We start from the raw sequence: 26,182 nt of genomic DNA on the forward strand, positions 1-26,182 counted from the left end.
GGAGTCAAATCATAATATACATAACATAATACGAAAAGACCCAGCGCTCATAGTGAGTCCCATGCAGCATATTATCCGGAAAAAAGGGAAAGACCCTAAAATTAATAGGTAACGTTGGAGAACGTTCCCGTGAAGCCTATGAGGAAGAGTAAAACACGAAGAAGATGAATTTTACGTAATGTCACAAAGGATAAGTAGGAGATGTAAGAGGCTCTCTCCCAACATCAAAATGTAGAAGGGAACACCCACTGTCACACGATATCGAGGTGACAGTCGACCAGTTTAAAATTTTTGCCGCCATGATAGCAGTATCTCAAGGAAGATGGACTGCAGCGTAAGGGTTCCCATTAAAATATAAAATTAAAAAAAAAAATATACTTCACCAAGCAGTCTTGATCTAAGGCCTGAAGGTTTAGCTAGCAACTAAACTAATTTTCACTCAGAATGAAAATTAGATGAAAATTACACAGACGGTAAGAGAAAATAATAACGTGTGGTGTACGAGCGACAGTAAGTAAACAAAATCGTACTGACAAACAGGATAATAGGCGGCAAACATGGAAAGGGTGGAAACTTAGCAAAAACAGAGGCAGGCACCGGTGTGGAAAGTGAACACCAGAATGCCAAGGCACTAGTGAGAAACACGGTACCCGGCTAGCGAGCAACGTGCACATGCACAATGGAACACCTGCACGGACATGGAAGCGACACCGATGGAGTTTTGTGTTTGTGTTCGTACATCATGACTTGACTCCAGTGAGAACATTCTTCCTTAACTTCTCGTCTTAGATTTGGGATTATTTATTTTCCTATATAATTGCTTTTCCACATATATACAAATTTGCGCCCGAAGACGCAGTTGTAAAGTGCTTTAAAACCGACAGCGCCTGATAATAAAATTATTTTATTTCTCTTGCTATTTCCGGTTTTTCACAGTGATACCGTCTTATTATCCGTTCGCCGTTATTCAGAGATGTTCGATCAAACTGGTAGCCTCTGCATTACGTACCTGCCGTGTCATATGATAACGCGTTGTTGTCGTACACTTCCACCAACCCAAAATGGATACTAGCGGCACTGATCCTCTTCAAACGCAGGACACAATACAACCTGTCTCACGGTGCTTCGCTTTAGGAATGGTCGGTACCATTTCGTTCCGGCTCTTCCAGCGACTTGCTGTGGAACTGTGACACCGTGATTTCGTTGTGTACCAGGCATCTCGACATGTATGTGGAAACAAACAAAAAATTAAATAGCTACATTTATTTTTTCGACGTGATAATTAAAACCTTGTAATTACCTCGTACAGCAATGTATTGGTTTATAAATTAAAGAGCGAAGCGATCAGTCGTTCTTTTCTTTGTAGGTTTTATTACGCAAATCTAGATTTCGGCTAATGCCTAGCCGTTACCAATGCAGCATTTTATAATCTCGACGCATGTTAGTTCCCTGTTGTTCGGGCGTCAGTCACAGTTCTTTGAATACTACTGATCAGTATTCAAAGAACTGTGACTGACACCCGAACAACAGGGAACTAACATGCATCGAGATTATAAAATGTTGCATTGATAATAGCCAGGCACTAGCCTAAATCTGGATTTGAATACTAAATGGTTCGAATGGCTCTGAGCACTATGGGACTTAACTTTTAAGGTCATCAGTCCCCTAGAACTTAGAACTACTTAAACCTAACTAACCTAAGGACATCACACACATCCATGCACAAGGCAGGAGTCGAACCTGCGACCGTAGCGGTCGCGCGGTTCCAGACTGTAGCGCCTAGAACCGCTCGGCCACTCCGGCCGGCTGGATTTGACTACTGCTCAGTGGTATTCAAAGAACTGTGACTGACGCCCGAACGACAGGGAACTAACATGCGTCGAGATTAGAAAATGTTGCATTGATAATGGCTAGGCACTAGCCGAAATCTTGATTTCCGTAATAAAACCTACAAAAAAAAGGACGACTGATCGCTGAGCTCGATAATTTATAAATCAAATGGTTTAAAGGGCTCTGAGCACTATGGGACTTAACATCTATGATCATCAGTCCCCTAGAACTTAGAACTACTTAAACCTAACTAACCTAAGGACATCACACAACACCCAGTCATCGCGACGCAGAGAAAATCCCTGACCCCGCCGGGAATCGAACCCGGGAACCCGGGCGCGGGAAGCGAGAACGCTACCGCACGACCACGAGCTGCGGACAATTTATAAATCACGTAACATTCGCTGAGTGCACCCACTTTCCCAGTGGAAGGTTACCTGATTGGTTGTCTGAAATAAATTTTGAGATTCGGGGGTTGAGCGATCTTTTGTTAGCGAGAACTAGGGGTTTCATGTAACGCCCCAACACACACACACACACACACACACACACACACACAGAGAGAGAGAGAGAGAGAGAGAGAGAGAGAGAGAGAGAGAGAGGCACAACACGCTTAGCTTTCTGCTAGCGAGTTACGTGAACATCCGTAAACAATAAGACCGCTAACTGCGTGATTTCTGGCGAGTGCTCTTCTCGCTGGCGGTTTGCGTCGTGGGGTAGCAGGTTGTGATGAGCGAGGCGCCACGTCAGCGTCTTGGCGAAGCGCTGGCGGCAGCAGGTGGCCCAGCGCGCCACGCGGCGTCCGCTGCGCCCGCGCTTGGAGAGTCAACACGCAGAGTGCGTGTGTCAGCGCGCGTGCCTGCTGGAGAGGGAGAGGAGAGCAACCACCCCCACGCCCCTCCCATCACAGCCGCGGCCTATTCCCGTTTATGCAGCATTTTCCTAAGAGCCGCCTGCGGCTGTCGGGAAGCGTGCTTGACACCGGATTATAGCCGACATGCGTCAACCACCCCGTGATCTCATTCGCTTAAGTTTGACAGCTTACGTTTTGCCCAGCGTAATGGAAATACGAGAGTATTTAGAAGAGGAACACGATAAGGGCGTCACGCAACAAATTTCAAATTGGCATGAAGTGCGCAAAACGCTTCGACACAAAAATGAGTAACACGTCAGTGCAACCACACCAAGTAGGTAGCAGTAACGCCAACTAAACTCGGCATATAAAGAAAGATTAAGGAGCGGGTGTTTAGGTCAGATATTGGAACTGATTCTTTCTTTCTTTCTTTCGCTTACGCCATAGTCCCGCAGCGATCGCAGGGTCGGCGTGGTTACAACGGATGTGGCAAGGTTAGTTTTAGGGATGGCCGGATGCCCTTCCTGTTGCCACCCCGTACCCCCCGGGATGGAATCAGTGTGCCCCAGCTGTCTGCATCTAGTGTAAATCGTGAAATAGTGCGAACGTGTTTTCAAATGTCTGCGACGCGTGTAACTGAGGCGGAACGTGGGGACCAGCCCGGTATTAACCTAGCGGGATGTGGAAAACCGCCAAAAGACCACATCCAGGAAGGCCGGCACACCGGCCCTCGTCGTTAATTCGCCGGGCGGATTCGATCCGGGGCCGGCGCGCCTACCCGAGTCCAGGAATCTGCGCGTTAGCGCTTTCGGCTACCCTAGTGGGTATATCGGAACTGATTGCTACTTGCTATTAAAAAAAATGGTGTAATGGTTCGTGTAAGAAGGAGAAATGTCATCCAACGCTCGTCGGAAGTCGGCAATGAGCATGGTCGCTTAACAAGACAGCGTGTCTTCCATAGTACTCTTGCTGTTCAAATGTGTATGAATTCCTAAGGGACCAAAGTGCTGAGTTCATCGGTCCCTAGACTTACGCACTATTTAAACTAACTTAACACTAAGGACAGATCTCACACCCATGCCCGAAGGAGGACTCGAGCCTCCGGCGGGAAGAGCCGCACGATTAGTGACATAGCACCTCTAACCGCGCGGCCACTCCGCGCGGCATAGTACTGTTGCTGCTCGCATTAATGGCGATCCCACGACTGTCATGCGTGTATTAATTCTAAGGGTTCAGGATATCCATAGTCAACACTATACCGTATTTCCGAGCCCTGCGACTAGCGCCCGAGAGGGTAGTCATATTCTACCGTAAAGGATCATGCAGCCATTTCACGTGCCTTGTGTGCGAAAATGGGCTTTTTTGCACCAAGACAACTGTCCACGTGGAGAGTGAGACGATGTCTGAAGCTCCACGTACTGAAAGTGCATTGACCCATGTTGCGGTATCCCTTGACGTGGCAACAGATACAGGTCAGTCGTGTGCCCGGTTACAATACTACACACTTCACTGTCGCCACATCCTCATTTTAGACGAGTCCCAGTTCTACGTACTAAATCACGATGGATGTATGTATGTTTACAGAGTCTGAGGAGAACGAATATTGCCAGAGAGCATTCGCCACCATCGCTTCGGCGCAGCAACTGGCATAGTGGTATGAGCCGTCATTGAGTACACGACCCCATAACCTTCAGTTCACATACCTGGCATTCTCGGAAGCATTCGTTATGTTTCTGACACGTTATGACCAATGGCTGTGCCTTGTCTTCGAGACCTCCAGCACGTTACCGGTAGATCACACGTTACCAGAGCTGTCCTGACCTACATCAGTGCAGAGGATGTTCGAATGTTACTCTGGTAGCACTTTCTCTCACCTACTGAAAACGTCGGGTCATGGCTTGACACTACCCGCCAGCCACTATGATCGATGACCTCTGCCATACAATTGAAGCAAACCGGAATAACGCACCCATTTCCCTCACTTTTTGTTTTTTCGAGTAATCAGTCTTCTGACTGGTCTGATGTGGACCGCCACGAATTTCTCTCCTGTGCCGACCTCTTCCTCTCAGAGTAGCACTTGCAACCTGCTTCCTCAATTATCTGATCCATGGATTCCAATCGCTGCCTTCCTCTACATTTTTTGCCCTCTACAGCTCCCTCTAGTACCATGGAAGTCACTCCCTCATGTCTTAAGAGATGTCCTGTCATCCCGTCCCTTCTCCTTGTCAGGGTTTTCCACATACTCCTTTCATCTTCGATTCTGCGCAGAACCTCCTCATTTATTACCTTATCAGCCCATCTAATTTTCAACATTCGTCTGTAGCACCACATCTCAAATGCTTCGATTCTCTTCTGCTTCCGATTTTCCCCCAGTCCATGTTTCACTACCAAACAATGCTGAGCTCCAACCGTTTCTACTGAGAAATTAAGTTTTCTTCAAATCAAGGCCTGTGTTTGATACTAGTAGACTTGTCTTGGTCAGGAATGCCCTTTTTGCCAGTGCTAGTCTGCTTTTGATGTCCTCTTTGCTCCTTCCGTCATTGATTAGTTTGCTCCCTAGGCAGCAGAATGCCTTAACTTCATCTACTCTCCTGGAAATTGAAATAAGAACACCGTGAATTCATTGTCCCAGGAAGGGGAAACTTTTTTGACACATTCCTGGGGTCAGATACATCACATGATCACACTGACAGAACCACAGGCACATAGACACAGGCAACAGAGCATGCACAATGTCGGCACTAGTACAGTGTATATCCACCTTTCGCAGCAATGCAGGCTGCTATTCTCCGATGGAGACGATCGTAGAGATGCTGGGTGTAGTCCTGTGGAACGGCTTGCCATGCCATTTCCACCTGGCGCCTCAGTTGGACCAGCGTTCGTGCTGGACGTGCAGACCGCGTGAGACGACGCTTCATCCAGTCCCAAACATGCTCAATGGGGGACAGATCCGGAGATCTTGCTGGCCAGGGTAGTTGACTTACACCTTCTAGAGCACGTTGGGTGGCACGGGATACATGCGGACGTGCATTGTCCTGTTGGAACAGCAAGTTCCCTTGCCGGTCTAGGAATGGTAGAACGATGGGTTCGATGACGGTTTGGATGTACCGTGCACTATTCAGTGTCCCCTCGACGATCACCAGTGGTGTACGGCCAGTGTAGGAGATCGCTCCCCACACCATGATGCCGGGTGTTGGCCCTGTGTGCCTCGGTCGTATGCAGTCCTGATTGTGGCGCTCACCTGCACGGCGCCAAACACGCATACGACCATCATTGGCACCAAGGCAGAAGCGACTCTCATCGCTGAAGACGACACGTCTCCATTCGTCCCTCCATTCACGCCTGTCGCGACACCACTGGAGGCGGGCTGCACGATGTTGGGGAGTGAGCGGAAGACGGCCTAACGGTGTGCGGGACCGTAGCCCAGCTTCATGGAGACGGTTGCGAATGGTCCTCGCCGATACCCCAGAGGAACAGTGTCCCTAATTTGCTGGGAAGTGGCGGTGCGGTCCCCTACGGCACTGCGTAGGATCCTACGGTCTTGGCGTGCATCTGTGCGTCGCTGCGGTCCGGTCCCAGGTCGACGGGCACGTGCACCTTCCGCCGACCACTGGCGACAACATCGATGTACTGTGGAGACCTCACGCCCCACGTGTTGAGCAATTCGGCGGTACGTCCACCCGGCCTCCCGCATGCCCACTATACGCCCTCGCTCAAAGTCCGTCAACTGCACATACGGTTCACGTCCACGCTGTCGCAGCATGCTACCAGTGTTAAAGACTGCGATGGAGCTCCGTATGCCACGGCAAACTGGCTGACACTGACGGCGGCGGTGCACAAATGCTGCGCAGCTAGCGCCATTCGACGGCCAACACCGCGATTCCTGGTGTGTCCGCTGTGCCGTGCGTGTGATCATTGCTTGTACAGCCCTCTCGCAGTGTCCGGAGCAAGTATGGTGGGTCTGACACACCGGTGTCAATATGTTCTTTTTTCCATTTCCAGGAGTGTATTTCGTGACCATCAATCCTAATGTTAAGTTTCTCGCTGTTCTCATTTTTGCTACTTCTCATTGCTTTCCTCTTCTGTCGATTTACTCTCAATCCATTTTCTGCACTTATTAGATTGTCCATTCCATTCAGAAGAACGTGCAATTATTCTTCACTTTCACTCAGGATAGCAATGTCATCAGCGAATCGTATTATTGACACCCTTTCACCTTCAATTTTAATTACGCTCCTGAAACTTTATTTTATTTCCGTCATTGCTTCTATGATGTAGTGGCGAAAGACTACATCGCTGTCTTACACCCTTTTTAATCCGAGCATTTCGTTGTTGGTCGTCCTCTCTTATTATTCACTTTCGGTTCTTGTCCATATTGTATATTACCCATGTCTCGGTCACACCCTTACGTAAATTGAAGTTGGAGGAGCAGAAAGGAAAGGAAAGAGAAGGAACTACTCGTGTGACCTGCATCGGGACTTTTTGCGGAATCGACGGCTAGAAGTGAAAATGTGTGCCAGACCGGGTTTCCAATCCGGAATCTCTAGCGTACTAGGCAGTTGCGTTAACCACGGCGCAACCTGGACAGAGCGTTTATCGCTCTGGGGCGGACTAGCACGGTAGGCCCCTCGGCCGACCCACGTTTCCCCCTAGTGCCGCTTATCCGCAGTCTCGGTCCATGCACTCCTTGCTCGCTAATTTGAGACTCTCGTAGAAGATCGAACATAATTGTGCATCCGTAATAAAGGTGTTGCATTCAGTGACCATCGCGGCGAGTCAATTGTATGAATGCGTGGTGTCTGCTCTTTCGGACATGTGAGAAAGATCATACACCAGGCATTCGATGCATAACCCTGTATTCACCTGACCACAAATCACTGTATTCTTCCCATCTCACTTCACTGATATCTAACATTTCTGGTATTTGAATTTCCCTTTTCAGATTTTCCACCTTCGCTGCTGTAATTGTTATTATTGTTGTTGTTTTCAGTCTGAAAGCTAGTTTAATGCTACTCTTTACGTTAATCTATCATGTACAAGCCTCTTCGTCTCTGCATAGTTACCGCGACCTAGATAACCTTGGGAGAGCCACCCATGACAAAACTCTCCCATTTGGTGAGCCAAGTGTATGAGACTGGGTAAATACCATCTGACGTCAAGAAGAATATAACAGTTCCAGGTCCAAAGAAAGCAGGAGCAGACAAGTATGAGCATTACTGAACTATCAGTTCAATAAGTCACTATAGCGAAATACAAACACGAATTCCTTACAGGAGAATCGAAAAACTGGTAGAAGCCGACCATGCGGAAGATCTGTTTGGTTTCCGGAGGAAAGTAGGAACACGCAAGGTAATACTGACCCTACGACGTCTCATAGAAGGTAGGTTAAGGAAAGGCAAACCTACGTTTATAGCATTTGTAAACTTCGAGAGCAGTTTTGTCAATGTTTACTGCAATACTCTCTTTGAAATTCAGAGGCTAGTAGGGGTAAAACTCACGTAGAGAAAGACTATTTACAACTTGTACAGAAACTAGACGGCATTTATAGGAGTCGATGGGCATGAAAGGAAAGCATTAGCTGAGACGAGAGCGAAACAGGTTTGTTGCCTATCCCCGATATTATTCAATCTGTACATGAGCAAGCAGTAAAAGAGACGAAAGAAGAATTTGGGGAAGTAATTAAAGGCCAGGGAGAGGAAATAAAAACTTTGAATTTTGCCGATGACATTGTAATTCTGTCTGCAAAGGACTTGGAAGAACAGCTAAAGGGAATGGGCTGCGTTTTGAAAGGCTGTATAAAATGAACATCAACGAAAGGAAAAGGAGAATAATAGAATGTAGTCAAATTAATTCAGGTGATGGTGAGGGAATTAGATTGAGAAATGAGACACTTAAAATAGTAGATGAGTTTTGCTATTTGGGCAACAAAATAACTGATGATACAGAAAGTAGAGAGGATATGAAATGTAGACTGGCAATGGGAAGAAAAGCGATTCTAGAGAAGAGTTTCTTAACTTCTAGCATAGATTTAAGAGTCACGGACTCTTTTCTGAAAATATTAGTACGGTGTGTAGCCATGTATGAAAGTGAAACATGGACGATAAACAGTTTAGACAAGAAGAGAATAGAAGCTTTTGAAATGTGGTACTACCAAAGAATGCTGAAGATTGGATGGGGAACATCAGGTAACTAACGGAGAGGTACTGAATTGAACTGGGAAGCAAAGAAATTTGTGGCAAAACCTGAGAAGTAGAAGGTAGGACACATTCTGAGACATCAAGGGGTCACCAGTTTACTACTGGAGGGAAGTGTGGAGGTAAATATCGCAGAGGAATGCCAAGAGCTGAATAGAGTTAACAGATTCAGAAGAATGTGGGTTGCTGTAGTCACTCGGAGATAAAGAGGCTTATACAGGACAGAGTAGAACAAAGAAATAGCAGTCGGAAGGACATAGGCCTATTCACCGTATGAGAACTTTCAAAATAAGTTCCGAAAAGTTTAAAACCAAAAGCGTCATCATAAAAAGCGAAAAATTACGACGGTTACTCAGTAAGTAATGCATCACATTTTTCTTGAAAAAGGTTGGCGCTGTCTAGGATTCGCACCATATTATTCACCGCGGTGCTAACACCGGTTCCTATCAGATCACAGAAGTTAAGCGCTGCCGGGCTGGGCTAGCACTTGGATGGGTGACCATCCGGTCAACCGAACGCTGTTGGCAAGCGGGGTGCACTTAGCCCTTGTGAGGCAAACTTAGGAGCTACTTGACTGAGACGTAACGGCTCCGGACTTGGAAACTATGCTGACCACATGCCCCTCCATGTGCGTATCCAGTGACGCCTATGAGCTGAGTATGACAAGGCTGCCGTTCAGTACCGTTGGGCCTTCATGGCCTGTTCGGGGAGAGTTAGGAATATTATTCCCCACCATTTTATCTACAAAGCCCCGTTTTTCAACATAATGTCCGTTCAATGCGACGGCCTTATGCCACCTTACTGGGAGGGTCTGAGTGCTCGCACGGTACCACTGCACTGGTCAACGTCTTGCTGCTTCAGTATTCTCATGTCCGCCTCCGTAGAGTAGCGCCTATCACGCAGGGGGCCCGGGTTCGATCCCCGGCAGGGGACTGGGTGTTGTGTGCTCTTCACCATCATCATTTTCATCATCATGACTCGCAAGTCGCCGAAGTGGCGTCAACTAAAAAGGGCTTGCAATACGGCGGCCGAACTCCCCTGAACGGGGCCTCCCGGCCTACAATGACATACGATCATTTCACTTCATTCTCACCATCATCAACGTACTACTTCCCGCGGTGTGCATCCTTCATTGGACCGAAGTCGTTGTTCTTTATGGTCTTTTGTCAGGCGGTGAGAAACCCAGTTGGCTCATACCTTTCAGTACCCTAACTGCTGGAGGTGTGTGTCTGCACTCCCAACAGATACGATGTCCAGTTGAACAATGAGATGTTTGATTGTGATCCGTCGATCACCTCGACTGAGAGTGTTCGCACGATCCCACAGTGCACGAGTCACAGCTGTGTGCGGCCGGACGTCACGTGTGTGATCTGACGGGTCTGTGCGACCTTGTTGCCATGATGACAGACGCCTCGCCCAACTTCTCACCTTGCTCGCTGCCCGATCTCCGTAGAGACCTACGAATATCAGCGATGGTCTGGTTTTCACCATAAGAAACTCATTGACAGATCTCTGCTAGTAAAGCACCACCGTTACAGACACAATATTGAATGCTAAGTATAGAGCCGCCATCTATCGGAACTTCATGAAACTATAGGGGCTGCAGCAGGAATATTCCACGAATCGCACAACAAATTCCGCATTTTTTCAGCTGAAACTGGCCGAGAAAAAAATGTGTTGCATTACTTATCGATCGTTCGTCATAATTCCAGTATTAAGCGTAAAGCAGAGTGCGGATAGGTGTATGGAGTACAATGGAGTGGTTGTACTAAGGATAGGAAATGTACAATAATTTGACTGATTATAAAATGTGTGTCTATTTGGAGAACATAGGGAATGTAGTATTAATGCCAAAGTTTGAAAGACATCTGTAAAACTTGCGATCATGCGAAACAGAAAGGTTAGGTAACATTTCTAAAATCACTGGGAAAAGAGGCAACGGTTCAAATGGCTCTGAGCACTATGGGACTTAAATGCTGAGGTCATCAGCCCCCTAGAACTCCGAACTACTTAAACTTAACCAACCTAAGGACATCACACACATCCATGCCCGAGGCAGGATTCGAACCTGCGACCGTAGCGGTCGCGCGGTTCCACACTGTAGCGCCTAGAACCGCTCGGCCACCGGACGCAAAAGAGGCAACGAAACAATTATTAGTTACTGCGTAAAATCCATGAGACTAACAGCTTACCACTGGATTTTCGGATGAATGTCATCCACATATTTCCATAGACAGTAAAAAGACAGTTAAATGGCAGAATTTACAGTGAACTTAATGGCTCATGCATCCAGATTGCTGACAAGGACAATATACGAAGTAATGGAACGCAAAGCTGAACGTTTTTTAGATGGCTTTAGGAACGGTAATGAGACAAGAGGGGCTGGTACACCGTCCCGCATGATTATCGTGGCAAGACATGAGGAGAATTAAGACACATTCATAAAGTCTGTCGACCTATCAAAGCCGTTAAACAACGAAACATGACATAAAATATTTGAAATTCTATGGAAACTAGATATAAGACGAGAGGATAAAGACGAGAAATGTGTAGTAAGAAAGAAATATCAAGAGATAATAACTTGGATTAAATAGGGTAGGGCAACGATACGATTGCCTCCTCTACTATTCAATCTGTACATCGAGGAAGCAATGACGGAAGTAATATAATAGTTGAGGAATGGGATTAAATTTCAGAGCGAAATGATGTCAGTGACAAGTCATCAATATCACTATTCTCAGTGAAAGTAAGGACGAATTGCAGAAGCTGTTAAATGGAATGAACAGTCCAGTGCGCACAGAAAATGGGCAAGAGTAAGCCACAGAAAGACGAAGGTAATCAGACATAGGAGAAATGAATTTACCTCTAAATTTAACGTCAGCATTGAGCTCACTAAGTGGAAAAGTTAAGCGACTGTGACTACCTTGTAAATAAAATAAAGCATAACGGAGGGCGCAAGGAGGAGCTGAGAGGCAGACTATCTCACGCTAAGCGATCAATTCTCTCTAAAAGAAGCATTGTCGAACATCGGCCTTAATTTGAGGAAGAACGTCCAGATTATGTTTCTCTGGTGTACAGCACTGTGTGGATGTGAACCTTCGAAAAAAGGTAAGTAAAAAAAACGGGATGATAGTTAAAACATCGGGAAATAACAAGTACTGAGTTAGAAAGAGGTGTGAACGGCAAAAATTGTATGTGAAGATAGCGACTGGAAAATATGTAATCAGAATTAATGATGTTTGGTGTAGTGGCGCGTCATATACACCTATGAGCCAAAATATTGTGACCACTACCCACCACGCGACTGAAAGCCGTCTGATGGAGCTGTGGACACGTGAAGCAACACGTTAAGTACGCACTGAGGATATAAAAGACAGGGGTCAGCGCTGTGCACATATACAGACAGCGGTAATATCGCGTACGCAAGGTATAACAGAGCAGGTCATGGGTGGAGCTGTCATTTGTACTCAGGTTATTCATGTGAAAAGCATTCCGACGTGACTATGGCCACACGACGGGAATTAACAGACTTTGAACGCGGAATGGCGGTTGGAGGCAGACGCATGGAACATTTCATTTCGGAAATCTTTAGGGAATTCTGTATCCTTGATCCACAGTGTCAAGAGTGTGCCGAGAACACTAAATTTCAGGTCCGCAGCTCGTGGTCGCGCGGTAGCGTTCTCGCTTCCCACGCCCGAGTTCCCGGGTTCGATTCCCGGCGGGGTCAGGGATTTTCTCTGCCTCGTGATGACTGGGCGTTGTGTGATGTCCTTAGGTTAGTTAGGTTTCAGTAGTTCTAAGTTCTAGGGGACTGATGACCATAGATGTTATGTCCCATAGTACTCAGAGCCATTTTGAACTAAATTTCAGGCATTATCTCTTATCACTGACAGGTTGCCAACGGCATTCACTTTAAGGACCGAGAGCAGCGGCATTTGCGTAGAGTTGTCAGTGTTGACAGACGAGCAACACTGCGTGAAATAAACGCAGAAGTCAATACGACGAACGTATCTGTTAGCACAGTGGGGCGAGATTTGGCGTTAGTGGGCAATGACAGCAGACGACGGACGAGAGTGCCTTTGCCAGCAGCACGACATCGCCCGCAGCTCCACTCTCGAGCTCGTGACCATGTCGATTGGACCCTAGACGCCAGGAATACAGTGGCCTGGTCGGATGAGTCCCCATTTCAGCTTGTAATAGCTAATGATAGGGTTCGAGTGTGGTGCAAACCCCACGAAGCCGTGAACCCAAGTTGTCAACGAGGCGCTGTGGGAGCTGACGGTGGCTCCACAATGGTGTGGGCTGTTTTTACATGAGATGGACTGTATCGTCTGGTCCAACTGAACCGACCATTGACTGGAAATGGTTATGTGTGGCTTCTTGGAGACTATCTGCGGCTATTCATGGACTTCATGTTCGCGAACAACGATGGACCTTTTGTTGATAACAATGTCCCATGTTATTGAGTCAGAATTTGTTCGGCATTGGCTTCTAGAGCATTCTGGACAGTTCGAGCGAATGATCAGGCCACTCAGTTCACCCAACTTGAATCCCATCAAAGATTCGTGGAACATAATGGAAAGGGCAGTCCTTGTACAAAATCGTTGCGCAATTATGGACGGATATAGAGGCAACATGGCTCAATATTTCTACAGAGGACTTTCAACGAGTTCATACCACACCAGGGACCGATGACCGTAGCAGTCTGGTCCCTTCAATCCCACAAACCAACCAACCATGCCACATCGAGTTGCTGCACTACGCTGGGCAAAAGGAGGACATGACTTTTGTTACCTGAATGTATAAGTGGAACAGAGATGAATGTGGAATCATTCTAACGACGGTACGGGGCGAAAATGAAGAAATTCACTGAAATAAGTGACTTTGACTAACGGTGTATTGTTATTGCTGCGCTTCTTGATATGGGATTTCGCGGACGGCGTAGCCGGTCGCTGTATGCATATTCCTGTCATTAGCATGTAGGTGAAGCAATCAGTAGGTGACAAGGTGTCCGATGTCCATGCGTCGTCACAGAACGTTGAGGTCAGAGGCTTACCAGTTTTGTAAAGTAGGATAGGCGGCTATCTGTAGCAAATCTGGCGACAGAGGGCAAAAAGTGTTCCTAGCACAACGTTCAGCTCGTATTGTTGAACATCGAACTCTGCAGTAGACAGTTCCTACGTGTTTCCAAGTCGATCCGACTACATCGACAGTTACTGTTGGAGTGAGCACGGCATGCAGGCCAAGGGGGATAGTATTAAGCTATGATGGACATACCATGGGATCTGTAGTAATAATCGGAGGGGCATCACAAACAGCTGTGGAGCACGTAACCTTCTGTCATGGACCAATTTCTTCCCTCGATATTTGATGTCTTTCCCTGGGCGATAGCATTTCCAGAAGGATGACTGTCTGTGCCACAACGCAAGAATCGTTCTCCACGGGTTTGAGGTTAGCAGTGAATATTCAAGCCGAGATAGCCGTCTTATCACATCCAGTGTCATGTTACACATGTCGTGTCGGGTTTCACACATCGGCGACTTTGTGCCCCCACTCCCTCACCCTGTGGAAGTTGAGACAACTGTCTAGGATGTGGCCGGCCACTGTGGCCGAGCGGTTCTAGGCGCTTCAGTCTGGAACCGCGCTGCTGCTACGGTCGCAGGTTCGATTCCTGTCTCTGGCATGGAGGTGTGTGATGGCCTTACGTTAGTTAGGTTTAAGTAGTTCTAAGTCTAGGGGACTGATGACCTCCGCTGTCCCATAGTACTTAGAGCGATTTGAACCATCTAAGATGTGTATGAGTGTGTTTGTTGGGGGGGGGGGGGTTCTGCTGGATTTTGGTAGAAAATTTGAGGAATTTGTTGGGGGACGACATGAATAATTCCGCTTGACCACCTTTAGTTTCATGAAATGCAATAGGTGGCGGCGCTATACGCAGCCATCAAAATCGCGTCTGTAATGGAGGTGCGTTCCAAGCAGGTAGCTGTCAGTGAGTTCCTTCAGGCGGGAAACCAAATCATTACAGATATTCATAGGCGTTTGCAGAGTCCTGGCAGTGAGAAAAAGCTCGGTGAATCGTTGGAGTTTATCATCATCGCAACAAGGTCGCGCAAACCTATCCGATCTCCCGCGTGCCGGATGGCCACACACAGCTGTGACTCCTGCAGAGTTGGAAAGTGTGGACATTCTCATTCGAGGCCATCGACGGATCGCAATCAAATACCTCGTTGGTCAACAGGACTTCTCTGTTGGTAGTGCAGAGACACTCATCCACTAGTTGGGGTAAACAAACGTGCGAGCTCGCTGGGTTCCTCGCTGCCTAACATAAGACCATAGAGAGCAAAGAAGGACCATCTGTGCTAAACAAGTTGCACGTTACTAGGCTGACTGTGACAATTTTTCGTCGAACATCATCACTGTTGACGAAACATGGGCTCATCACTTAGAACACGGAACAAAGCGGCAGTCCATGGAACGGCGCCACGCCAACCCTCCTCTGAAGACAAAGTCCAAATTCGCACCCTTAGCCTGGAATGTCATGGCGGTGGCCCTCTGGGACGATACAGGGTTTATTCTGTTTGAAGTCCTCCTTCATGGTCCAAACATAAACTCGGAAGTGTACTCTGATACACTGAGGAAACTGAGAAACGACTTCATCGTGTTCGTGAGCACAAAAATGAGGACGAACTTCTCGTTCTCCATGTGAACACAAGGCCTCACATAGGTCTGCGCTCTTGAGAGGAGTTCACAAATCTTCTTTGGATTGTTCTTCCTATTCCGTACTATAGCCCGCATCTCGCAACTTGCGAATTCCATCTGTCTGGTAAAATGAAGAATGCACTCCGTGGGGAACAGGACGTGAATAATGGGAAGGTTACTGATTCAGCAAGATGTTGGCTCTCACGTCGACCAGTAGAGTGGTATCATTCATGCATTTAAGCCCTCCAAGCAAGGTGACATAAGGCCGTCGCTTTGAAAGAACGTTTTGCTGGAAACAGAGCTTTATAGTGATATAAGTGGGAAATAATATGCTGTATTGTAATCTCGAATAAAACCAGCGTGCTTTCAGAAAGAATGTGTTTCATTAGTTACTGAACACCCCTCATACTTTATCAAAGGCCTTGCCGCAGTGGATACACCGGATCCCGTGAGATCACCGAAGTTAAGCGCTGTCGGGCGCGATCGTCACTTGGATGGGTGACTGTCCTGGCGCCTTGCGCTGTTGCCATTTTTCGGGATGCACTCAGCCTCATGATGCCAATTGAGGAGCTACTCGACCCAATTGTAGCGGCTTCGGTCGAGAATACCGTCTTACGACCGGGAGAGCGGTGTGCTGACCCCACGCCCCTCCTATCCGCATCCTCCACCGAGGATGACACGGCGGTCGGACGGTCCCGGTAGGCCACTCGTGGCCTGAAGACGGAGTGAGTGCCTCATACCTTATCGCTAAAACTCAGTTTCCGTATGAAAAAATTTTGCCGAAGAATAGGGTTCAAATGGTTCTGAGCACTATGGGATTCAACTGCTGTGGTCATAAGTCCCCTAGAACTTAGAACTACTTAAACCTAACTAACCTTAGGACAGCACACAACACCCAGCCATCACGAGGCAGAGAAAATCGCTGACCCCGCCGGGAATCGAACCCGGGAACCCGGGCGTGGGAAGCGAGAATGCTACCGCACGACCACGAGATGCGGGCGAAGAATAGGGTACAGTGTCGTAGTCACTAAACCTATTTCCCGTACCTTGGATGGCTTAATGACCCCTGTCCGCCGCTCGTGGTCTCGCGGTAGCGTTCTCGCTTCCCGAGCACGGGGTCCCGGGTTCGATTCCCGGCGGGGTCAGGGATTTTCACCTGCCTCGAGATGACTGGGTGTTTGTGTTGTCCTCATCATTTCATCATCATCCAGGAAAGTGGCGAAATTGGACTGAGCAAAGATTGGGTAATTGTACGGGCGCTGATAACCACGCAGTTGAGCGCCCCACAAAACCAAACATCATCATCATCATCTTAATGACCCTGAACATGCGAGTTGTTGAGCCAGAACGTCAGCGTTATTGTTATCACAATGGTTCACTGAGCGCGGTGGCGCAGTGATAAGGTACTGGATTCGCACTAGGGAGGACGACAGTTCTTATCCCTCTAAGGCGATCCGGATTTACTGTCTGCTTTGATTTCTCCAAGTCCTTTAAGAGAAATAGCGGCATCATTCCTTTCAAAGCATGGTCTATTTCCTCCCCCACCCTTAACCAGTTCGAGCTGGTAGTACATCTCAAATCCCTTACTTCTCGACGGCACGTTCAAACTGATCTTCCCTTCCGTTTGCGATTGCTTAGCCCGTTACTCAGGCTGTTAGTTAGCGCGATGGCTTTCGAGCCAGATTAGTATGACTTTTGTACTGATTTTGCTGGCTAGTGAAACTTAGGCAGTGGTGTCGTTCACAGGGCGGTGGCAGTCTTCAAGTACACCGTACGTCGCATGGTGCTCAGTTTGCGTTGTGGGCCGCAGGCGCAGCTGCAACCTGCCGTAGGGGCTGACCAGCACTCTGGGAGTGCGTACGTACGCTACGCACACCGCACGCACTCGCACGCACGCGTGTCGGCGGAGGGGCGCTCGCACGCACAGGCCAGTGCAGCGGGGGCGCGGGCAGGCGTCAGCGAAAATATCATTAGTTGTTTGATTAGGGGCGATCCGTGGCGACAGCGGGGGACAGCGCGCGCCAAATCCAGATGGATGGCGGCGGCGCGACGCCCCAGCGGGGCCCTTAAAAAGAGCTGGGAGGGGGGGCGGGTGCAGGGGGGAGGGCGTCGCGACGCCTGCCGACGCCTCCAATCTCCAGCCCGCCTAATCCACCCGGAGGGAGCGCCCGCGGCCGCAGCGCACGCTACACTTGCCGGTTGCAGGGTCCGCTATTTGCTCCTGGCCGTAGTTTCCACTGGGCAGCTGCAGCCAGAAGTAGCCAATATTAAAAAGTTCATCTTTCTTGTGAACGTGGGACAGCGGCTGACAGTACAAGTGATGGAAACGGGAGACCGCAGCCATATTTTCAGGGCATTTTCAGACGACTAGTTTCAGCGCTACATTTGCTTCATCGACAGGTCCTACTATTAACCAAATAAGTACTTGCAAATCGTTGGCTCATATACCTTACGGCCCATAGAACAAGGTGCCGTGTACTGCTACTCATCAGGAGTGTGTATTTTGAACGATCGGAATATAAACTTCTGATGAATAGCGGTCCACGGCACGTAGTTATCGTATGAGTCCTATGACACATGAGTCAGTGACTGGAAGTACTTCGGTTAATACTGAGACCAGAAGTTGACACAAATCTGCCACTGAAACTAGTCGTCTGAGTAATGAATACTTTGAATAGACGGCTGTGGTGTCCCATTTCCATTGCTTTTAAAAAAGCCGTACGTTATACGATCTGACAAATCTTTACTCAGCAATCCTTCCACCACAATTTTATTGGTTCACGTAAAATCCCGCTGCTTCCGCACTAATCAATATGGTAGGTTCTTCGCAGAATAAGCGAACAAAGGAATATACAGAAGACATTGACAAGAGGAAGGGACATGATGATACGACACTTGTTAATCATTATTTGGGAGTAACTTCCATGGTATAAGAGAGAGCTGTAGAGGGTAAAAACTGTAGAGCCACACAGAGACTGGAATACATCCAACAAATCACTGAGGACGTCGGGTGCATGTGCTTTTCTGATATGAAGATGCTGTCACAAGAGAAGAACTCGTGGCGGACTTCATCAGATCAGTCAGGGTGTAACATATGCAGCGAAATATTAGTAATTCGTCTTGCTTCTGAAATTTGTCTATTCAGATGGTTCAAATGGCTCTGAGCACTATGGGACTTAACATCTGAGGTCATCAGTTCCCTAGAACTTAGAACTACTTAAACCTAACTAACCTAAGGACATCACACACATCCATGGGCGAGGCAGGATTCGAACCTGTGACCGTAGCGGTCGCGCGGTTCGACACTGAAGCGCCTAGAACCGCTCGGCCACACCGAGCGACTTTTGTCGGTGATAGCGTAACCGTGCACAGGAGCATGTAGTGCGAAAAATGAATCTCACTTTCGAACATGACTCACTGGTCACTGAAAAATATTATAAAATACGGCCGTTTTAAATGCCCACTCCGCTCCTGGTCTTGATAACTTGCGGTAATCTGTGGTATGAGGTTCGAGAGCCATTCGGAGAGTAAGGCATTATCGGTTCCGAAATGGGAAACACTGCGAAAATAAAAAAAAGTTTTATTTTCCAAAGTTAGCTACACCTTCCAGCTACTTCTCTACATAGTCGTCGCTCGGAGTTAGATGTTTGTCATGGAGTTGTACCAAATTTACAATACCCCCGGCACAGGAAACAGCCGCCTGTGCTTTCCACCAATTCTCTGCCCTGGTCTGGTCTTCATAGTCGGCGGCTCATGTGAGCGGAGATGAAACTCAGGGGGAGCCATTTACGGGCAATATTGTGGGCTATCTCTTACCATCGAAAACGCTGCAGGAGCATCTTCATTAACCTTGCACAGTGCTGCCGAGAATTGTCATGAAGAAAGGACCGCATGACAGTTGCGTTATGCGAGTTGCATGAAATCAGACGAAACCTCTCCCCAAGACTTCACACTAGGCGAGAGACAATATTTTCAATACATTCCTACGTACTCACTGTGCACTTAGAACTGAAAGAGCTACGTGACGCGCTCGACGAGCATATTAGAGACACTGACCAACACATCTGTACAAAACTTCATCGGATTTCCTCGTTGGTTTTCATTTCGTGCCCGATCGGACCTTACTTCCCGAATGGCCTCGTAGTTTGCAATGGGCAGTTGCAGCCGGAAGGAGCCACTATTAATATTACCGTTCATTACACTATGTGACGAATCTTCAGCTAGAAATCCAAACACTCCCACAAGCATCTTGCCAGTTCACGTAAAATCCGCTTGCAGTAATAAATGCGATATATTCTCCGCAAAATCAGCGAAGAAAGGTATCTACGTTGAACACTGAGAAGAGGAAGACACAGTACCACAGGACAGGAGTTAAAATGTCAGGGAATAACTCCCACGGTAGTGGCGGGAGCTGTAGAGGGTAAAAGCTGTAGGGAAGGACAGAGATCGTAATGCATCCAACAAATAATTGAGGACGTGGGGTGAAAGTGCTACTCTGACATGAAGTCGTTGACACAACGGTGGAATTCGTGGCGGACCGCATCAAACCAGTGGGAGGACGGAGCTCAAAAAGAGTGAAAACTACCTAGAATAATCGTTGCTCACTCTTTTCAAAATCTGTCCTTTTTTTATCTGCATCACAAACCTCTTTCCGCTGCCAGTGATTAGATGAACTTGAAGAAGAGGAAAATTAGGAAAGTTTTTTAATTTAATTATAACATTTAAACAAAGTTTTTTAAGAGAATTTCTGTCTGATTGTGTCATTCATCAACACTCAGTAACGGCCGCAGATATCACGGAATCTAGTAAGGATTAAATAAAATTAGGAAATCTTGATCATGAAGTCTTTTCTAGGAGAAGATATAAAATCTTTGAGGTTTGCTGAGGAAATTGTAACTGTGCCAGAAACGGACAACTATTCGAAGGAACTAGTTGAGTGAAATGAATAGTATACTGAAATAAGATTATACGATGAGCATAAAAAAATAGAAAAAAAGGTAATGCAATGCAGTAGAATTAAATCAGTTAATGCTTAGGAAATCAGATAGGAAATGAGAAACTAAAAGTAGTAGACGTGTGCATTTTGGGCATCAAAATAACTGGTGAGGAGCGTAAAATGCAGACTGTCAACAATAAGAAAAGAATTTCTGAAAAAAAGCAACTTGTTAACATTGACTAAAAACATAAGAGTTAGGAAGTCTTTCCCGAAGGTGTTTGTCTGGAGTGCAGCCTTGTGTATAATAAACAGCTTTTATAAGAAAAGAGCTGATGCTTTTAAACGTGTTGCTACAAAATAATGCTGAACAATCGATCAGTAGATCGAGTAACGTGTGATGTGGTACCGAATCGAAATGGGAAAAAAAGAAATTTATGGCACAATTTGAATAAAAGAGCTGGTTGCCGGTTGATAGAATATACCCTCAGGCGTCAAGAAATCGTCCGATTTTGTAGTAATTCAGACCATTCCTTCTTACGTTGCAATTTTCACTAACAGTAGAGTACCTGTAACACTGTATAAACGAGTGATAAAGTTACATGCTCTAGCTTTAACACGGGTCCTTCAGTCTTTCCACTTAGTAGGACATACCTTGAAAGTACTTCTTAGGCCTGTTAAACAATGAGCAGAAAAAGCAGGGATCAATGTGGAATTTGAACGGGTGGTAGAAGTTCCAATTGATTGGAAGCTTCAAATAAATGTTTCACTGTATGAGTCAAAATCTCACCCTTTATACTCATGCATAATGACCAGATACTGTGTACTCTCGCTGCTTCTGCGATGGCGGTAATCTTTTGACTCTTAAGTGATGCAACTATGTTCAACGTTTCTGTTACCCCCTTCGAACTGAGGATGGTCAATCGTCAGCTCTTTTTCCCAGGGCGTCTAGGACACTGTGTGAAAGTGATATGTTGGTTAGTACACATATTTCATGTGAACGAAAATTTAAACGATATATGCAGCAACTCCTGTAAAACGTTATTGAGATAGTTCAGTGTAGTCCCGCACTTCTAGATGTCTCATAGACAGAGCAACACATAGAGACAGCATGTGCCCATTTCACCCACAGCAATGGAGCAACACTGCTTCCAATACAGTGACACCAGTTAAATACCAAAGACGCTGTTTTTTGAACTGTTTACTGATATGACCACACTTGCAAGCGTAAGAATGACAAAAAAGCTCCACCATTTTCTTGGTTATACCAACATTATTATTAGATTTTTCACCTTGGAACTGTATGAAGTCTGAAACAGATAACTGGCTTGGTTACATTACATACTCTGCTGTCTCATAGAGATCGCAGAGATGTATTAAGACAAGCAACGCAGCGTATTACCCCGAGAGTGCGAAAGTGCACTTGAACTGGAGACTGACTTTAGGGAAATTATATTGTGAGTTGCTAAAAGATGAATATGAAGTATTGTAAATTTGTTACAAGCAACGGAAAATATAGCTGAACTTTTGTAATTATAATTTGCGTTGCCACCTCTGGCAAGTCAAAAAAATCGAGACTCATAAGTGCAACTTGTACTAACTTACGTCAGTTTTTATCCTCATGCAACAACTAAACTACAAATACGATACCTAAAACTATAAATATTTAAAAGTTAAGGGTGTTTATCTTATACGTTGGTGAAAATCAAAGGACCAGGACTGGAACTTGCAGACGTATTTGTTGTCTGGAGCGAAAGATAGAAGTTTCTTTTCATGTGGAACATGCTGATATAACTCTAAGCAGCTCATTCCGCAGTTTAGTTTCAAAAGAAGTTCACTTTTCACAGGTGTAAATTATGCAGTATGATATAGAAAAAGAGAAACTGTAAAAGTAAACCAGGGAAGTAAGGACTTCACGGTGTCCCGTCATATTCACGTAGGTACACTGGATAATTATAGAAAAGTTGGGACGAGCATAACAAAATCAAGACAGCTGGCAAGCCTAATTATGATCTGCTACAAACGTATTAAAGATAGTTGTAAATTTATTGTTGGCTTCTGTAAATGCACTGCCAATGTTTGAAAATGTGTTACGGTGATTTGTTGTAATAAAATAGCCTAGATTGTTGTAAATGTGGAATGTGATGAACTGATAAAATTAACACACACAAAAATAACAAAATAAAATTACTTCATAATGGTAAACATTTAAATATCTCGGACACAATTTGTAACAGTAGTTCAGATGACCATTTATGTGATCACCAGGAATTTTCACCTTTGCTTCTAAGATAAACCGTAAGTATTCTGAACCTTGGAAGGGAATAATTTAGTAAGGAAAAGATAATTAAAAAATGTGCACTACCCCTGATTACGAGCTTTAGATGCATGTATAGGCCTTAACTGGAATTATGTACCTTCTTCCAATTCCAGACAGTGTGTCAGCTACTTCATCTGTTCTACGCTCGTCAGCTGTTTCTTTGTTGTCACCCTCATCTGTAACATAGCGGACATGTAAATATGAATTGAAAAGTATTGAATTACGGTAAATTACAAGTTAATTTTTACTCTTAATATTTGCTAATATGATAAAGGCAAGATCTAAATAAAAATAAGTGATATAGGAGATTTATCGTATCTCAAGTATACCACATTTGTTAGGAACAAATTACTGATTTAAAACTGTACCCACATTATTTTGGCGTATTACATTTAATTACAAAAGTGCACTATGAACCTCTCGTGTTGTTTTGTTTGTCATTCTCGTTGTAACGTTGTATAATACTTGTAGCTTCCCACTATAAAACAGAAGTGCAAAGGGAAGTACGCACAAAACCTATTGGCACATAGTTGATCAATGAAAAGTATTTGTTCTTGAACGTAATTTATCATATTTACAGTGTAACAGTCGAGTTTTGAGTTGGGATAGTCGGTAGTGAAGACAGCAGGCCCCTTGTTCCTAGGAACAGCGTATGTTCTATGTTCTCTTGAAAGACTTCTCGCTAATGCTGCGGTAGTTCTTCAAAATGGCATTTGCCATTACCGTATTTCAGCGATATTCCTCACAATGACGCACAGTTCGTCAGTCAAATGCCCTCAGTTTCGATGGTTTACCAGATCAGGACAGAATCAGCAACTCATGTTTTGTTTTCTTTGTATACTGGAGATACATCAGAAATTACTCTATTTCAGTGTCGCAGTAATTTTCGTGCGCTTTTTGGCAATTTACAGAATCAAATGCTAATTAACGCGTGTTTCACCAATATACGTATAGGATTTTAAGAAAACGCAACCGTGAAACTTCCTGGCAGATTAAAACTGTGTGCCCGACCGAGACTCGAACTCGGGACCTTTGCCTTTCGCGGGCAAGTGCTCTACCAACTGAGCTACCGAAGCACAACTCACGCCCGGTGCTCACAGCTTTACTTCTGCCAGTACCTCGTCTCATTCTGGAAACGCAACCATGTTTGCGCACATCTAACTGAATTTGTAGGCGTGATCATAAGAAACTGGTACGAATATATTGATAATAGAATCCTGCTGTACGGGTACTGCTGATTAAGCTTTATGCTTTAGGAGAAACTGAAAGAAAGGAAAGCTGTATGTGAGTTAAGCACTCTTCAGTATCGTCTACCACATACAGGGCTATTACAAATGATAGAAGCGATTTTATAAATTCACTGTAGCTCCATTCATTGACATATGGTCACGACACACTACAGATACGTAGAAAAACTCATAAAGTTTTGTTCGGCTGAAGCCGCACTTCAGGTTTCTGCCGCCAGAGCGCTCGAGAGCGCAGTGAGACAAAATGGCGACAGGAGCCGAGAAAGCGTATGTCGTGCTTGAAATGCACTCACATCAGTCAGTCATAACAGTGCAACGACACTTCAGGACGAAGTTCAACAAAGATCCACCAACTGCTAACTCCATTTGGCGATGGTATGCGCAGTTTAAAGCTTCTGGATGCCTCTGTAAGGGGAAATCAACGGGTCGGCCTGCAGTGAGCGAAGAAACGGTTGATCGCGTGCGGGCAAGTTTCACGCGTAGCCCGCGGAAGTCGACGAGTAAAGCAAGCAGGGAGCTAAACGTACCACAGCCGACGGTTTGGAAAATCTTACGGAAAAGGCTAAAGGAGAAGCCTTACCGTTTACAGTTGCTACAAGCCCTGACACCCGATGACAAAGTCAAACGCTTTGAATTTTCGGCGCAGTTGCAACAGCTCATGGAAGAGGATGCGTTCAGTGCGAAACTTGTTTTCAGTGATGAAGCAACATTTTTTCTCAATGGTGAAGTGAACAGACACAATGTGCGAATCTGGGCGGTAGAGAATCCTCACGTATTCGTGCAGCAAATTCGCAATTCACCAAAAGTTAACGTGTTTTGTGCAATCTCACGGTTTAAGGTTTACGGCCCCTTTTTCTTCTGCAAAAAAAAAAAGTTACAGGACACGTGTATCTGGACATGCTGGAAAATTGGCTCATGCCCCAACTGGAGACCGACAGCGCCGACTTCATCTTTCAACAGGATGGTGCTCCACCGCACTTCCATCATGATGTTCGGCATTTCTTAAACAGGAGATTGGAAAACCGATGGATCGGTCGTGGTGGAGATCATGATCAGCAATTCATGTCATGGCCTCCACGCTCTCCCGACTTAACCCCATGCGATTTCTTTCTGTGGGGTTATGTGAAAGATTCAGTGTTTAAACCTCCTCTACCAAGAAACGTGCCAGAACTGCGAGCTCGCCTCAACGATGCTTTCGAACTCATTGATGGGGACATGCTGCGCCGAGTGTGGGAGGAACTTGATTATCGGCTTGATGTCTGCCGAATCACTAAAGGGGCACATATCGAACATTTGTGAATGCCTAAAAAAACTTTTTGTGTTTTTGTATGTGTGTGCAAAGCATTGTGAAAATATCTCAAATAATAAAGTTATTGTAGAGCTGTGAAATCGCTTCAATCATTTGTAATAACCCCGTATTAAATACACGTGACACTTAGTAAACAGAAATGCTGACATTTAGGGTACGAGAAAAGGAAATCATTATCAAAACTTGAGAGTAAAGACAGCTGGCATGCGCACGATAACTCTTTGACTAAAGTTGACTTTCAGCGTTATATGCCGATCACATGGGTCCGCTCGAAAGTCATGTACGTTCCTTCCGTGACGCAAATTTAGGTTTCATACCCCTAGGGCGCGATAGTATAATGGTAACAGGAGTGGACCAGCTATGGGAAGAATAGCATTCAATTCCAGTCCTGTAATTGAGGTTTATATTTCCCACTGCTTCCCAAAAATAGAGTATGGCAAACGCTGAATTGAATCCTTTGTTCTACGAAGGTCTCCAATGACCTTGTCACCAACGGGACGTTCTCCTCCCGCACAGGCCATGAAGGTCCAAAGGTACTGACCGGCCGCCGTGCCATCCTCAGCCCACAGGCGTCATTGGATGAGGATATGGAGGGCCATGTGGTCAGCACACCGCTCTCCCGGCCGTATATCAGTTTCCGAGACCGGAGCCGCTACTTCTCAATCTCAATCTCAATCAAGTACCTCCTCAGTTGGTCCCACAAGGGCTGAGTGCTCCCCGCTTGCCAACAGAGCTCGGCAAACCGAATAGTCCCCCAAGTGCTAGCCCAGTCCGACAGCGCTTAACTTCGGTGATCT

At 46.1% G+C, this 26,182-nt stretch overlaps 1 long non-coding RNA gene across 1 annotated transcript in view; it reads right to left on the bottom strand.

Moving 5' to 3' along the window:
• LOC126100747 (uncharacterized) overlaps positions 1 to 26,182 on the bottom strand; it is a 439,006-nt gene that overhangs the window by 81,362 nt on the left and 331,462 nt on the right. Inside the window, exon 3 of the long non-coding RNA XR_007522204.1 lies at positions 22,927 to 23,005. This is a non-coding gene — a long non-coding RNA (uncharacterized LOC126100747). The remainder of the gene's footprint in view (positions 1 to 22,926; positions 23,006 to 26,182) is intronic.

Source organism: Schistocerca cancellata, chromosome 9 (genome assembly GCF_023864275.1).
Source record: "Schistocerca cancellata isolate TAMUIC-IGC-003103 chromosome 9, iqSchCanc2.1, whole genome shotgun sequence".
Taxonomy (NCBI): domain Eukaryota; kingdom Metazoa; phylum Arthropoda; class Insecta; order Orthoptera; family Acrididae; genus Schistocerca; species Schistocerca cancellata.